This window comes from Symphalangus syndactylus, chromosome 10 (genome assembly GCF_028878055.3).
Source record: "Symphalangus syndactylus isolate Jambi chromosome 10, NHGRI_mSymSyn1-v2.1_pri, whole genome shotgun sequence".
NCBI lineage: Eukaryota > Metazoa > Chordata > Mammalia > Primates > Hylobatidae > Symphalangus > Symphalangus syndactylus.
The window spans coordinates 116,871,202-116,889,478 of record NC_072432.2 but is presented as its reverse complement, the minus strand read 5'-3'; positions in this window follow the sequence as shown (position 1 = coordinate 116,889,478).

Here is an 18,277-nt window from a genome sequence, read left to right as displayed (position 1 = left end):
GGAAGTTGCACTGAGCAGAGATCACACCACCGCACTCCAGCCTGGGCAACAGAGTAAGACTCCATCTCAAAACACAAACAAAAACAAAAAACAGGATTTTGGCTTGAGTCTCATCGAGAGAAAGAAGAAAAGTTGCAACTCGTGGCAGGGATAGACCAAATGACAGCAATGTCACAAACTGAGAAGTGCAAAGTGAGCAGCATCCACACATTCTAATGGCCTTAAAAACCGAAGGGGAATTTGTATCATTTATTCACTTTCAAGGTGGAGGATTACATTGTGATGAACATCATTTATTGTAGTTTTGTGATTTCTTCGTAATTTACAAATGTGATATTGCTATATCAAAATGAGAAACATCTACATCATCACAGAGGATTGTTAAAAATTGATTGAAAATGAGCAATTGATAGCCATATATTATCCAAAGTCTTTCCCTATACACAATGACTAGTTGAAGGGTGCACTGCAAAGATGACCCTCATTAAAAATAGCACAAGAAAGATGTACCTGGATGTAAATTTAACAAAAAATGTGCTACTGGTAAATGCAAAAGAATTCTTAAGTAAATAAAATGGAAATATGCATTCTTGAAGAGAATGGCATCACAAAGATAATAATTCTTGCTAAATGAAGTATGAACCAAGTGCATAACAATGGGATTTTTCAACTATACAAGTTGACTTTAAAGTTGATATAAAAAAAAAATAAGAAGAGTTATTGCAATTGTGAGAAAGATTAATGAGGCCAGGCGCAACGGGTCATGCCTGTAATCCCAGCACTTTGGGAGGCCGAGGCAGGCAGATCATGAGGTCAAGAGATCGAGACCATCCTGGCTAACACGGTGAAACCTCGTCTCTACTAAAAATACAAAAAACTAGCCAGGCATGGTGGCGGGTGCCTGTAGTCCCAGTTACTCGGGAGGCTGAGGCAGGAGAATAGCATGAACCCAGGAGGCAGAGCTTGCAGTGAGCCGAGATCTGGCCACTGCACTCCAGCCTGGGCGACAGAATGAAACTCCGTCTCAAAAATTAAAATAAAATAAACTAAAAATAAAAGAAAAAGATTAATGAGGAGGAAACAGCTTTATCATATATTAAAATGCATCATAAAGTTTAAAATAAACAGTTAAGTATCTGAACAGAGAGATTAATGTAACATACTAGGAAGTCCAGAAATATACTCAAATAAGAATTAAAATATAGTAAGTTATATAGGAAGTATTTCAAGTAAACTGTTAAAACTTAAGGATTTTTTAAAATAAATGGTTTAGGGACTAGAGTAACCATCATGAGGAAAAAATAAAATTGGCTCCATATTTCATACCATACATCATCAAAATAAATTTTAGATGGATCAGAGATTTAAATCTTTAAAAATTAAAAGCATAAATAGTGCTACAAAAATATGAGTTTTTAATTGTAATCGCAGAATGGAAAGAGTTTTTCCAAATATAACACAAAACTGAGAAGTCATAAAGACTGACAGAGCTTCACCTTCTGGCCATGATGAGGTAACCCCTGTGACATTAGTTTCTTCATGATAAACAATTATAAGACCAGGCACGGTGGCTCACACCTGTAATCCCAGCACTCTGGGATGCTGAGGCAGGCAGATCACTTGAGCTCAGGAGTTCAAGACCAGCCTGGCTAACATGGTGAAACCCTGCCTCTATCCAAAATACAAAAAATTAGCTGGGCATGGTGGCGGGTGCCTGCAGTCCCAGCTACTGGGAAGGCCAAGATGGGAGGATTGCTTGAGCCTGGGAGGCAGAGGTTGCAGTGAGCTGAGATCATGCCACTGTACTCCAGCCTGGGCAACAGAACAAGACTCCATCTCAAAAAAATAAATAAATAAAACTGGACAAGCTATACAAAGCAACTCTTTTAAGACGTTGGATAAGTCAAGACAGCTATAATTTGTGACAGGAGGAAAATTCAGGAGGTAAGCTGAATTTGACAATCCTGCTGAGTTTAGGAGGAAGAGATCAGAGTTCAAAGCAGCTGATTTTACAGGGAAAGATGTAAGAGAGAGAGGCAGATGTGCAGAGCTGGGGGCTCCAACAATCTGTGTTAGGTACATGAGCCCATAATGAGATCTAGACTGCACATGCACAAGACAATTCCATTCACGGTTTTCCAGAGAGCAACTGCAACAGGGTTGAAAAGAGAACCTGGATTCTAGAGGTTGGACTGTGCTGAGATAAGAGCAGTACCAGGGAGTTCTGACCCTGCCAGAGTGGAGAATCCTCATTAATTTCTCAACATCAAGCTGAATCACCAGAAAATCTTTACTTAAAAGTAAGGATAAAGCTCTAGAGCAAGACTTATTCTAGACTTTCTGAAAATCAGTAACACTTGAAACTAAGCCCTGAAAAGATCTTTATGGAAGAAGGACTTTGGGAGTTGAGATCCCTTCTGTCATAAGGGACTGCCAAGACTTAAAGGGGCTTGGGAAATATATCCACTCAAATAAACCATAAAGTCAATTCTACCCAAATTCAAAATGACCAACCACTAATTTCACTGCCTGCTAAAACATGCCTCAATAATCTTCAAAGAAATATGACAGAATTCAGAATCCTTACAGTGTTTTATTCCAAATGTCCAATATTCAACAAAAGCCGCTAAAAATATTTTTTAAAAATAAAGAAAACGTAACCTACCATAAAGGAAAAAATTAATCCATAAAAGAAATTCAGATGTTATATTTAGCAGATTAAGATTCTAAAGAAGTGGTGGCAGGCTGTATCTTCTGAAGATAGCTACAACAATATCCTACCCCATTTGCTCTTTTTCAAAGTGTGTATGCCAATCTCCCATGGTCTGGTTTTGGAACTTTTTAACCAATAGAATACGTGGAAGTGTCATAATGAGACATCCTGGGCAAGGTCTTAAGAAGCCCTACAACTAGCACCTGTGCCTCTTGAAACATTCAGCTGTCATGATGTGGGAGTTCAAGCCACATAGAGAAGCCACATGGAGATGCTGTGTTTGACAATTTCAACAGAGTTGGGTCCAGTGGACAATCAGCATCGACATGTGAATGGTCATCTTGGATGCCTAGCCCAGTCTGTGTGAATACAGAGTTATAGATATTATTCAATCTGTGGAAAAAAAGGAAAACATGGAAGAAAAATAAATACATTCTCATGAACCTATGGGAAAATATCAAATGATATCTAATCTACGTATAATAAGAATTTCAGGAGGATAATAGGGTAAGACGGGGCAGAAAAAATATTTGAAGAAATAGTGACTAGAAACTTTCTTAAATGTGCTTTTTTTAAAAACTGATTTACAGATCCAAGAAGCTCAATTAACTCCAAGGAGGATAAACATGAAGAGAAAAGAACCACTCTGAGGATGATCATCATAAAATTGAGCCAAAGATGAAGTCTTAAAATCAGCTAGAGAAAAAAGATTATTTACATGTAAGGGAGTGTAGATAATAAGGACTATTAATTTTTCTTTTTTTTTTTTTTTTTTTTTTGAGACAGAGTCTTGCTCTGTCGCCCAGGCTGGAGTGCAGTGGCGCAGTCTCGGCTCAATGCAAGCTCCGCCTCCCGGGTTCACGCCATTCTCCTGCCTCAGCCTCTCCGAGTAGCTGGGACTACAGGCGCCCGCCACGACACCCGGCCAATTTTTTGTATTTTTAGTAGAGACGGGGTTTCACCGTGGTCTCGATCTCCTGACCTCGTGATCCGCCCACCTCGGCCTCCCAAAGTGCTGGGATTATAAGCGTGAGCCACCGCGCCCGGCCTTAAGACTATTAATTTTTCATCAGAAGCAATGGAGGTCAGAATTTAATGAAATGACATCTTTAAAGTGAAAAAAAAACCAACTGTGTCCACAATTTTATATCCAGCAAAAATAAGGATATTTCAGAAAATCAAAAACTGAGAGAATTTGTTCAATAGATTTTTTTTTTTTTTTAGTACTGAGTATCACTCTGTCGCCCAGGCTGGAGTGCAATAGCACAGTCTCAGCTCACTGCAACCTCCACCTCCTGAATTCAAGCTACTCTCATGCCTCAGCCTCCCGTCCTGAGTAGCTGGGATTACAGTCATGCGCCACCACGCTGGGCTAATTTTTGTGTGTGTGTATATATATACATATCTATACATACATATATATATACATTTGTGTACATATATATTTGTGTATATATATATTTGTATATATATATGTGTGTGTGTGTGTGTGTGTGTGTGTGTGTGTGTGTGTGTGTATATTTGTTTTTAGTAGAGATGAGGTTTCACCGTGTTGGCCAGCCTGGTCTCGAACTCCTGACCTCAAGTGATCTGCCCGCCTCACTCTCCCAAAATAGGTTTACAAGCATGAGCCACCGTGCCCAGCCTGTTCAGTAGATCTTTACTAGAAATAGTACTAAAACATAGCCTTAAGTCAGAAGGGAAATGACACCAGATGAGAACTAGGATTTACAGGAAGGAATGAAGAGAAACAGAAGTGGTAAATAAATGAGTAAATATAATTTTTTTCTTCTCTAATTTATTTAAAGGATAACTGACTGTTGAAAGCAAATATAATATCACCAGAAGGTGGGTTTATAATATATAAAAGTAAAATATGTGATAACTATACCTAAAAGTATAGAGGGTGGGTAAATGGAATTAATTTTATTATGTATAAATTATATCACAATGAAGTTGATTGAAAAATGTTAAATATTGATCACATAAAATTTTAAAAAATATTTTCCAAAATGGGATAAAACTAACAGCAAAACAAGCATGTTAAAAGTAGAAAAAATAAATTAATGAGGATATAAAAAGATTTTAATTAGATTCAATAAAACTCAATGGTGCTTTGAAAACACATGAACAAATCTTTAACAAGTCTTATTAATTAAAAAAAGCAGAGGATACAAATAAACAATATTAAAAGCCGACAGATGGTCTCAATCACAGCTACAGAGGAAATTTCACTAATTCAAAGGGAATACCACAGAGAAACTTATTCTAATGTAATGAAATGTAAATGAATAACTTTTAGATGAATAACTTTTTCTAGGAAAAACATAAATTGCCAACATAAACTTAGAAAAGGGTAGAAAATCTGAATAAAGCAAAAATACAAACAAAACATATATAAAATAGAGAGAACGATTCACTCTGCAAGACACAATAGTAATAAAGGAGAAAAATTACGATGACCATTCAATTTCACCAAAATTTTTTTTAACTTTTATTTCAAGTTCAGGGGCAGATGTGCAGGTTTGTTACATAGATAACTGTGTGTCATGGGGGCTTGTTGTACAAATTATTTTATCACCCAGGTATTAAGCCTAGTACTCATCAGTTATTTTTCCTGATTCTCTCCCTCCTCCAACCCTCTGCCTCTGAAAAGCCCAGTGTGTGTTGTTCCCCTCTATGCGTCCATGTGTTCTCATCATTTAGCTTCCACTTATAAGTGAGAAAATGTAGTATTTGGTTTTCTGTTCTTGTGTTAGTTTGCTAAGGATAATGGCCTCCAGCTCCATCCATGTTCCTGCAAAGGACATGATCTTGCTCTTCTTCATAGTTTCATAGTATTCCATTAATTTCACCATTTAGTTGCTAATGTTCAGCATTGGTGAGTGTATGGATAAAATAATTATTTTCATAGATTGTTCAAAGAAATGATATAGCCTTTAGGTGATTTTTTAAGCACATACAAAATTTTATATGCTTACCCTTTGATCCAAAAATTTTACCTCAAAGAACCTATTTTACAGAAAAGCTTATGCATGCCCCAAAAGGCATTTACAATGATGTAATTTGTAATACTGAAAATATTTGAACAAGCTAAATGTCCCTCATTCAGAGGCTGGCTATATATCTTGCACACTAATTCTATAGAACGGTTTAAAAATAATAAGGTGTATTTGTATTTACTTATTTCCAAGACATGTATTTAAAGAGAAAAAAGCAAATTACAGAGCAATATGTGCAATGTAATCCCATTTAAATTTTGAAGCAATGGTAACATTGGGTATTGCATTCTATCTAGCAGAATACTCATCACGCTGTTAAGGATAATTACATTGGAAGATCAAAGTGGGTAAACCGAATAAAGGGACAAAGAAAAGAGACAATATAGGAATATATACATGTATGTACATGTATATGTGTATATATATATATATATATATACACACATACATATACATACTTGTTGAAAATTAATTGCACATATGCAATTGATTTTGCATATATATGCTTGTATAATATGCATATACATATATGCAACTGATTTTCAACAAGTATGTCAAAGAAATTAAGCTAAGAAAAAATAATCTTTTCTAAAAATAGTTCTAGAACAATTGGTACCAAAAAAAAAAAAAAAACCTGACCTTTACTTCAAACCATATACAAAACTAACTCAAAATCAATAATAGTTTTAACTGTAAGGGTTAAACCTATATAATTTCTAAAATAAAATATAGGGGAAAATCTTAATGACCTTGAGTCTGGTGAAGATTTTTTAAATATAGTACAAAAAGCACAAACATAAAAATATATAAATTTGACCTTATCAAAACTAAAACTTTGCTCCTTAGAAAATAGCATTAAGAAGATGAAAAATGGAGCCAAAGACTAAGAGAAGATATTTGCAAATCATATATCTAATAAATAACATATCTAGAATACATACAGAACTCTTACAACTCAAGAATGCAACTAAATAATTTTTTAAATAAAGCAAAAGATTTGAACAGATACTTGACCAAAAAAAGGTATATGGATAGCAACTAAACATATTGAAAGAAGCTCAACATTATTAGTTATTAGAGAAATGCAAGTTAAAACCACAATGAGATAGCACTACAGACTCACTAGAATAGCTCAAATTAAAAGGATTGACAATACAAAACGTTAGTGAGGAGGTGGAACTCCCATTACTGCTAGTGAGACTGTCAAATGGAACCACCACTTTGTAAAACAGTTTTTCAGTTTCTTAATATATGACCTAGCCATTCCACTCCTAGGTATCTACCCTGAGAACACATTTGTACATAAATACTCCTGGCACCTTTATTTGCAATACCTCAAAACTGGAAACAACCCAAACGTCCATCAACATGTGAATGGATAAACAAATTATAACATACTCATTCAATGGGATACTATACAGCAATCAAAATGAATGAACTACTGATATGTACAACAACATGGATGAATCACAAAATAATTACACTGAACAAAAGAGGCCACACAAAAAAAGAACACATACTGTCTTTCATTTATAAAATATTCTAGAAAATGCAAATGAATGTTTGGTGACAGAGAGAAGATCAGTGACTGCCTGAGAACTGGACAAGGAGGGGAGGAGAAGGGTGAGGAGAGGAGCAAGTGATTACAAAGGGTAGTGAGAAAACTTTTGTGTTCATTATCCTGACTGTGGTCATGGTTTCATGGTGCATTTTTAAATATGTACAATGAATATGTGTCAAGTATACCTCAATAAGAATGTACAATTTTTTTTAATTCCAATAAACAATTCTCATTTCTTATGTTAATATAGTGGACATTGTTGGTTGCCCAACCTACATCTGTTCTGTCCTTCACCATCCCCAAAAGAACTCTAGTCTTATGACTCAAGGGAAGATAATTCCTATTTCCTGAGGTAAGATTTATTGGTTTATTTACCCCTAACGCCTTAGCAATAATAAATTTGGGAAATCACATTTAAGTCATTAAATGCAAGATATTTTTCTGTCCAGGATTTGGTTCAGGAATAAGCATGACTCAATTTAGTCCAATAATAAGCCAGGAAGAGTACACCAGGGGCTTCTGTAAAGTTAAGTTTTCTCCCTCTCAAGTGTAAGCAAGTAAAAGAGACAAAAACTCTCTTCTGGATGCCAGAAGGTACTGATGTGAAACCAGAAGCAACTACAACAATTTTGCCTCCATGAGGGAAATAGTCTCACAATAAAACCAACACACAGAGAAGGGTATCCCCAAGAGAATCCAAAGTAATGAAGACAGAATCATTAGAATAAGGTGAACTGGAAGCCTTCCCTACTTCTAAAATTCTAGTAAGAAGAGTCAGTACATACCCTGGTTGTTTAAGCAATTTGAATCAGCTTTTCTGTTACTTGCAGCCTTACGCTCTTGTTCTCTCTACAGCACTTAACAGTTAACTACTTCCTTCTTCCTAAACAATCTTTTCCTTTGCCTTTGCTGACTAGATCTTCTTACCTCCCTTGAACATGCCATTTAAATCTCCTTCATAATCTCCTTCCTCTACCCAACCATTTAAGGCGTGTGTGATTTCTATAGACGGCTTACTTTTTTGACTTTCCTTGTTTCTAACTCAATGCTTTCCCCTTAAATAATCTCACCAATTTCTATGGTTTCCAGAACCTGATAGCCAGCAAATTTATAACTCCAGCTGACTCCCCTCCTGAGCTTTCAATCCACAAAAGCAACCACCTACTCAAAATTTTCTATTAGACATGCTAACATCTTAATTAAATCTGTCCAAAACCGAGGTCATCCTCTTGCATTGACACACAGAAAACTCTGTCCCACCAGTGTTCCGTATCTCTGTAAATGTTGCCTTCATCCAACCAGTTCAAGAGAGAAACTTAGAAATTATCCTTGAATTCACACACTCCCTCTCTTCACACTCCCTCTACTCACTAAATATCTTTTGGACCCATTTCTTTTACTCCAACTCCGCTATCACTCTAGTCCAAACAACATTCATTATGGTTCATCTCCCATTAGTCTACCTACTCTACTTTAGTTCTCAACCAACCTATTGTTCATATTGTAGTATGAAGTATACACTATTAATGCAAATCCCACCCTGGCATTTGCCTACTTTAAATCCTTTGGTGCTCTCACATTGCCCTTAGGAAGAGTCCAAAAGCCTTAACAGGGACTACAGAATCATGCTTGATCTACCCCATCCAATCTCTATGGTCTCATGTAATATCACTCTTCCTTTCCCTAAGTTTCTCCATATCGTACATTTTTCAGTTTCTTGTACCCACCGTACTGTGTCTCAGGATAGTCACGTATGCTGTTCCTTCTCACTAGAAACCTCTCCCCACCAATCACCACAATTTCACACCCTCCGCACTCAGGACCAGTCTAGATACTGTAACTAGTGATCTCCAGAGTTGTGCAACCAACTACCCTGTCCCTGCTATTGTCTAACTACATCTTAGCTACTTAGATGTCAGCTTAAACATCTCTTCCTTTAGGAAACCTTCTCTAATCACCAAACCCGGGCTCAGTCTGATTTTTGTCTTGAATTTTTGAGTTGCAACACTGAGCACATTTGTGACTATTTGTTCAATGTTAGCCTGTAATTTTCACTCAGCCAAACTATTGATATTAATAGAGAACTGAACATAGTGGTATACATAAGAATGTGATTAGACTTTTTCCTTTATATCATGTCAAATGCCTAAGTAACATTTAACACATTTTTTCCTATCCCTGATGATGATCTCAGCTTAGAAATGGCATGAAGGAGAAACATAAAATAATGTTAATTATCCTTTTTATTTCAATAATTTGGCTTTTTGTTGTTGTTGTTTCACACAGCTACAAAGCCTGGAGAGTATAGGTGTGCAATTTTATGTCCACTCCTCCATAAATCCACCCTCCAAAAAAATAATCCATGGGAAGGCTATAACTATACAAAGTCTTAGAGCTCAGATAAAGGATCTCACTAATGGAGAATCAACTACTTAGGTGGCACACAGAGGTCCTTCTATGAAAGGAGATGCTTACAAATATTAGATTCTGTGACCTTTACTAGGTGTGCACCCTCTATACTACATAAGAATGGAGAAAGGCATAAGCTTAGAATTTTCCCCAGCAGTTTTGAGGAGTGAGGACTTGGGACCCCTCAAATGAGCAGCAATAAGAGCTGTAACTCTGAAGTTCCTCTCTTTGTATAGAGAGAAAGCCAAGACACCATGCACTCTACAGACTCATCGAAGCAGCCATGGGGCTGCCCCTCCATTTTCTCAAGTCAAGAAAATAACCCTCAAGCAGAGATTAAGCCATTCCCTAGTGAGAGGCAAGAGCAATTTTAATGGGACAAAATTGAAAAGAGAGAAAAGGGCACCCCAGATGATTCTGTTTTGCTGCAGTATTTTAGGTAGCCAGCAACTACCTCAGCAGTGATTACTAGAAGGACCCATGTAGAAAAATGGCCAATGAGGAGCGGAAGCCAGAGAGAAATCCCAAAGGAAGAAGCAATCCTAAACCTCTGGGTGCAACCTGGCCCAACCATCCTGCAGCTTGTCAGCAGCAGAGAGAACTTTCTAAACTGGGGGAGAAATACTGGTCATGAATGCCTGCACTCCTTCCTCCCTGAGCTGCTTCACCAGGCAGTTTAGAAGAGTTTTGTTCAGTTGAAGGTAGAGTTTACCACGACCTAAAGGAAACACACACTTTCTATTACCTTTCCTAGAGCAATAGATAGAAGACATATGTGGGGAGACCTGCAGTGGAATGAAAATGGGGCATAGCCATGTCCTGGATTCTTAAATATACCCATTTCTGGATTCAGTGTTTTAGTTTTCTTCTATAACATGCCATTGGTTAGAATCATGGGCTCTAGAGTCATATACACCCCATATTCTGTTGAATAAACACACTCCTTCTTATTGACAGGGCTTCTTTGAACCTCACTCTCTTTGCAGGTACAATATGCATAATAATACCTATATTACACTGTTGTGATGAAGACTGCAATGGTGAGATTAATTGAATTAGGTATGTCCAGCACTTAAAGCCCTACCGACCCTCAAGCAAAGGTGGGTTTAATTCTGAGTATGGCTGTAAAGAAGGATGCCTGAGGTTGCAGGTATAAAAATGTTGTCCAGAGTAGGACCAAGGTAAACCCAGAGGACGTAATGTGGCAGCTAAGAGGTTTCTAATCAGCAGTTCCCAAAGTCAGTTCCAAGGAACACTAGTTTTTTAGGAGAATAGTAAGTGGTACTCATTTAAATAAAATTTCTGAATCAAATGCATTTGGAAAACATTGGATTCAATAATTTAAAAGCTTTCTTCTTGCAGGATTTCTGGGTGACTTTCACATGCTGATGTTCCTGGTACTCCCCTACACCAAAATGAATTTGAGCATGGAGTCCCTTTCTCCTGGTACATTTCAAAGGACTATTGGAACATAGTCTGGGAAATGTCGGTTTAAATGAATGGGCCTCTGTGTTCTGTCTGACAATTCTTTCTTGAACTCAAAACCCAGAGCCACCTTATTCATTAGTCACTATAGGATGGTGCCCAGCATCCACAAGCTTTTCTAAGGCTTAAAGATGATTGAGAACTGGGGAAAAAATGCTTACTCCAAAGAAAAAAATGCAAAAAGAAAACTGCACAAAGCTGAAACAAATATTTAAGTAAACATCTACAAAATGTAACAGCATGCCAACTAATCAACTGCTGTTCATGACATTATATATATAATTACATAAAAATACACTTATCATAGAATATGGGTGCATTTTAACATGTTTGCCATGCTATGATTTAGGAGCTCCATGAGAATGAGAATCTAGAGTTGAGAAAGGCCATACCTTTTGACCGTGGATATACACTTATATGATGTGTACACACACACACACACACACACACGCACACACCCTGGAGCTGAAGAAGTTCCAACCAGTAAGGAACCAAAATTAAGAACCAAGCCCCTGGCATAAGAGCAGCACCTGGATTCAGTTGCTGAACCTAATAATAGGCTACATAGAGGATTCTCCCTCCCCACCTTCCACAGCCCTCAGGGTCCACAGACAGCACAACTTGGATTCTTTGTCATGTAGCAAACCCTTTTTGGCAATAGTCACAGAATTCTGCAGCAAAGCACAGCTCATTCTCAGTAAATCTACCCCTCCCTGTGACAAGCCATTCACAGCACCTATTTCACAGCTGGTGGCTTCGCATTCACTGCTTCTGAAAAGAGCTCTGGATGGCAAAAGGCAACATTTTCAGGAGTGAGTGGGGGAAGGAGTTGGAGCAAGGCTGAAAGAAAACCTCACAGCTTCTAAAGGTCGTCTAAAGAAATTTCACCTGTTCAAAAGGAAAAGGTAAGGATTACATAAAGGTAAGAATTCTCAGAGCCTTGCTCACTGTGAAAATACGGCCGCCCTTCACGTCCTCAGCTCCAGCCTGGGCTGCAATAAAGTGCCAGTGAGGACAACGACAGGGATCTCTGGAGAATGACTCTGTGTCTGTGTCCCTTTCTGAATGGTCTGGAAAGACATCTGGACTCATGGAATAAGTCTAAGCTGTCAGTCCATTTCTCTACCTCTATGGAGAAAAAAAAGAAAAAAAAGAGAAGCTATGATTCTAAAAGCCCAAAACATTAACCCTTCCTCAGATCAACCCATTTTTTAAGGTCTGATACGTATCATGTAAGGAAGTACACTTTTCTCACTTCAAATGTTTGATTTTCACAGTATGACTCATTTCGCATTGTTTCCCATATACCAAAGTCTATTGTGAATGATTGAAACACTAAATGAAAAGAAGGGTAGACACACACACACACACACACACACCCCACAGAGGAAATGGCCTTTCCTTTGTTAATCTAACAAGAGAAACAGTAAAGACAATCAATTTCAACTATGTGAAGAACTTATTCTAAGTACAAATATGAAAAGCAATGAAAATATAATTAAAATTTGCTGCATAAAAAAAAAAATTGCACCCTTCCACCGTTTTTTGAGCTAAATTTCACTATCTTAGCTTCCCCAATGACATTTTTGCTCTTACGGATTTCACCACTTCCTCCAAAGCTGTAACTTTTCTCTCTCTCTTCCTCCCCTTCCTATTATTGTCACTAGGGAGTGCGGAATGACATGTTCAAGAAAATGCTTGCCTGGAGGCCAGAGTGTGTTTCCTTTGCACTTGGATTTCCATTTGTTCCACTAAATTTCCTTACAATTAATTTTTAAAAGGGCTGAGAGAGTTCATTTCCCAAACAGCTAACAAGAACTGTGTTCTGTAAAAGCAGACAAAATGGTACTGGGTGACCATTTTTGCTACCATTATCAAAATCTTACAGTATAAATTCTGACTCTGCATTCTGCACTTTATTACTCTGATATAGTAATGGGAATATGTTGATTCTCCCATGATACCCATCCAGAGCCAGGAACTGATGTCTCTTAATTGCACTTTAGCCTAAAGCATATTAAATGCAATTTGATTATAAAATACATCTGAATTGCCATAAAAAAATTCTTGGCAAGATTTCCAAACATCAAGTAAAGAAATCTATAATCTCCTAGTCTAGCCCTTTTCCTGACTTGCCAGGTAACTTTGTATAAAGGCTGTTTCTTCCCCGCACCTCTCTTTCTCAGCCAATAAACTAGTAATGATAGATTTGTCTAGCACTTAGGAATGGCTGAAAGACACTTCTTTACAATTTGACAGCATTTTGCAAATGACAAGCTGGCTTTAGGCTAAATATGTCAGAATGATGCTTCAGCATGGGTTGTTGGAGTGGACTTTTAAATATTTCTATTTCACAAATTCATTGGCATCATTGATCAGCCCTACTCATTATAGCTCGGTTTTAACACCATGCATATGCTACCTTGGGTTCAGTGTCATGAGCCCAAGCCTTGCCCCAGGACTTCATTGTACTCTCACAATGCTAACACCATTTCCGGCACAGAGAGCAAAAGAAATAAATGCACACTGATGGATGGATTTGTCGCTGGAAGTGGTAAGCCCTGACCCTCTCACTGAAGGGGTCTGCGTATCTCAGACATGCTCAGCGTGACAGCCTGCCCCACCCTTCGGGTATTCCAAACCAGTCCCTGCATCCAACTGAATGCAAAACCCCTTCTTCACAAAGGTGTCTGAGGACAGGAGCATGAAGTAGCAGATGCACAGGTTTGTCCTGATGTCTACCTCCCACATTCCCCTGGAAGATCTCCAAGCAGGAGGATGGGCACAAAAAGTGACAGAAATAGATTAAGTTATTCAGCCTTGATCTGTCTAGAGACAACGGGAAAAAAAAATAATCCTAGGTAGAAAAATGAATGAAAGGTTTCTTTTTCTCTAGTAATGAAGAGGAATGCTCACTACCACCTTGAAATAGAATCCTCTTTTTAAACTAAGAAGCCCAAAGTACCACAAGTGTATTATCTGACATATCCTCTCAACTGCCTTGAACAATTTGAGTTCAGATATTGATCTTCACTTAGGACTGGAGCTGATCAGGTAAGAAACTTGCCTGCAACCTATTTCCCTATCGGGCAATAATAGAATCGTATATAGAATGGTATATGGTGCAAAACTTCCAAATATACAAGACCACACTAATCTGCAAGCTCAAGGGCTAAGTTACAGGTGACTGCCCTAGACCAGTAACACAGAAGCATCCTGACAACATGAAACAAAGGCTGATCGAACATAGCCAGCATTCACAACTTTTTTTTTTTTTAAATTTTAAAGGAAACAGATCCTCATTGTTGGTTGGTCCGAGCGCCCTCATGTGTCTCAATAGAGTAATGCCATTTTAGGTCTCCCCAAGAGCTACTTCAAAGAACAGATTCCATGACACACAAATCCTCTTCCTATTTGCTTCAGAAGCCTCATGTGAAACTTTGAAGATTTTCGGGCTGCTCTAGAATGATGAATTTGTCCTCCCTGATATAAAGTGACATTGGAACTTATACGTGAAGGAATGAGAAGCAGATGTTAACAGGAGTGGAGGCTAATTTCAACTTGCCTGTTCTGGTTTAAGCATGTCAGGTCATCCTGTCTATTTCTTTTTCCTGTACCCTGCTCCCCGCACCCTGAGGGGCAGGGCTGTCAGCATGCACACTCTCTCTATCACTGCACTGGTCACACAACTAAAGAACCCAGAGCTGCTTCTGTAATAAGCAAATCTCAGATTTTTCTACCATCCACTTCAAGGCTATGGGACAGCCATTCTTCTCTTTGGATCCCCAGATCCTCCTGTGGAAAGGGAGGAGAGCAGTTCTTTGCTCACAGTTAAGAAGCCTCTGCAGTAATGCCTGGCATAGAGCAGATAGGCACCCAGTAAATGTTAATTGAATCCAAATCTACAAACTCTATTCCAACACACTTGCTGTATTATATTTCCAGAAAACAGATATTCTTCTTCAAATACAATATGCATGCTTTAAGAACTAGCTTGGGAATTCATGGAGCGCAGGCAAAGGTCAACCATCTCTGCATTTCCCACAACATCTGACCTAGAACCAGGTACACAGTCACCCTCCATCAACAAAGGGGAGAAGTGGGGAGTTTGCCCTCTTAATATATTTTCTCACCTTCTTTCTTTAGTAGAGTTTACAGCAATCAAAGACTTGTAAATGGCACAGATTTTCTCATGAATTGAGGACTGTCCACACAGATAATCTGGTGCCTTTATAGAAGAGCAAATAAAAATGTTTTCCCCTCATCTTCCTCCTTTTCCTTCTTCTCCTTCCTTGTGTTGAGGTTAGGAAGGCATGACTCAACAGCCCAAAGTCCAATTGAAAAAAACACAGGCTCAGAATTCCCAAAGAAAAATGGTCCAACTTTGGTCACTATGCCAAAACAACCTTGGTGGGTCTTGCATTCTGTTAGCCAAACACGCGCGTGCATGCACACACACACACACACACACACACGAATATTTACCAAGAAAACATGCTCTGTTCTTGGGCTCCTCTCACCAAAAGGCAAAGAGCTGTTCACTGCTTAGCTTTAAGCTAGCCAAATCCAACAAAGCCCCAGAGATTTTTGGCTTAATCTTCTCACTGAACTCATGCCAGCCTTGCACGGGCACAGCCAGGGCATCATCACCCAGTCTTAGGTGTTGGCAGCTTCTCCCACCAACTTCTTAGCACTTTCCCTGCTAGGGCAATGGCAAAGTGTACCCTCCCCTCCCTCCCACTGCACTTAGGCGCACCTCCCTAATGTGCAGTCAAGTCCTTTTGTTAGGTAATTCTGCTGCTCAACAGAATGCCAGGAAGCACCTGCCTAACAGAGACACTAGATAGTCCTGTCAACTAAAAGTCATAACTAAAATATAAGGACGGAAAAGTCCTCATGTGTATTATCTCCATCACCATTAAACTGGGAGAAATGTCTTTCCCAAGACAATCCTTAGATTAATTAATAATTTCCAGTTCATTTAAAACATCTCTCATATTTGTCTCCCTTCCTTTCCTGCCACCACCATTGTAGGCCAGAATCTCATCAACAAAATTCTGTTATTAACGAGTCTTAAAACTTCTGTTCTTTTCTTCCTCCAAACCATCAGAAGTATGATGAAACAATCTTGCCCAAACACTTATTTCCACCCATCATTTAACAATTCCTACTCAAGAGCCCGAATAACTTCCTGTTCCTTACGGGATAAAATTCAGACTCTGAAGAGTGCTAAGCAAACTCCTCCATATTCTCTCAGACCCCCAAGAGAAGTTACAAAGAAACGAGACATCACCACCAGGGTCCCCAAGACCCTTTTATCATTGCTATATCACAGTTCTAGACAGTTGCACAATGATCGAGGGCACTTGGATATCCACATACCATGACATTCTAGGAAGAATTTTTACACTGGGCATTTCATGTAGACTTCAGCTCCTTCCCCTCAGGTTCTCAAATGTATTGGCATGCATACTAGTTCATTCAAATCAATGGGCTGACCACTATTGTATTTCTTCAAAGGACAGTTTACCTGTTATTGGGAAACACTTGGCACACCTAGCAATGAACTTCCAGGCACAAGATAGTAAGTGAGCAAAATAAGAAGGAATAATAAATCAACATCAGGAAAAAAAAAAAAACACAAACACATCTTGATGCTTGTAGGACATCGTGTTCTGGTGAGAGCAACAGAGAGTTGGAAAAATAAACTGGATGGCTGGTGGTAAATCATCACCCTACCAAGCCAAGCAGGCCAACTCAGGGAAAGCCCAAGAGAAACAAATGGCACTGCCTTAGATGATGAATAATGGCCAAGGAGGTAGAGAATGCTAAAGAAAGAAAAGAAGTCAAGACCCTTGGGAGGAATATGCATCTGTCCTCTTACTCCCTTTCTGGAAGAGAGCACTGAGCAACTCTATTGCCTTGCCTGGCATCTACTACTCCTGACAAAAGCAATACAAACAACCTTGAAGCTTTCCATAATACAAGCTTTGTTTTTTTAAAATGAAATAGCATAGCTTTTTCCTAAATTCTTAAAAAGCAACAACAGCAGTTTACATCTTTCCCCACTGATCTTTCCCTCAAGAGCTTTCCCCACATCTCCAGCCAGTGCTGCCTGAGCCTGTGTCTTACTATATGAGGTCCTGACATCCCGAACCTTTAGGAAGTATGACTGTGGCTGGTCATCTTCCCAACTCACCTGCAAGTACCTTCAGGACAATAATCATGAACTTACCTTCTTCTCTATGTCTTTTCATTTATCCTCCCACATTGTCCCCTAGCACTCAGCCCAGAAGGTTCTAAAGAAATACCAATACTGCCTGTTAATATAAATTAAAATGTATTCTTATTATATAATGTAAATCTGAAAATTCCCTTCCTTTCTTTTAGATATTTCCTGTATCCTTTATTCCTTCTATTCCTTTTTCTAGCAAACTTTCATACTTCCCAAATAACCCTATTTTGTGAGGGATAGGTTATCATCACTCAGAACCACGCCACACCCCCCCCCCACCCACCCACCACCCTATCACCCCACAACATATACAAAGCTGACACTTGGTTTAGTTTGTGGTTAACAGGGTTGGCACTCTTTCTTCAACTTTTGTTTGAAGGTTTTAGGATTCAAAGTAAAGCCACTGGCCCCATTTCTCTACAAGATTATCCTGCCCAAATCTGTATGAATCACCAGTGGCCCTTTCTCATCTACTTCCCCAAAATTATTAAAGGTTTTATTGTATAATACCTTCACCACCTTCCTACCCTAAGAAGTCCTCTCCTGGCTCATTAACCTCCTTCACGTGTTAGGGAAAAACCTCAGCGTTGCCTACAACTCACTTATAAGAAAATATAAGTTTCTATACCAGGCATGATTTGTGATTGCAGCGCAATTTTCCTATTAAGTCTAGAGCTTATCATTCTTCTCTCCTACACATTCTGGTCTTTCTCTACCCCTTCTTTCCATTCTGCCCCTTTTTCCTACCCCCTCCCCAAGAAATGAACTGCTTTCCATTCAGCAGTTTAGTCTTGCTTTGGCCAGCTTACTGTTTCAAAGTGGTTATAAAGTTGCTGGGCTTGAACACAGTTTATTAATTTTCAGGCATTCAT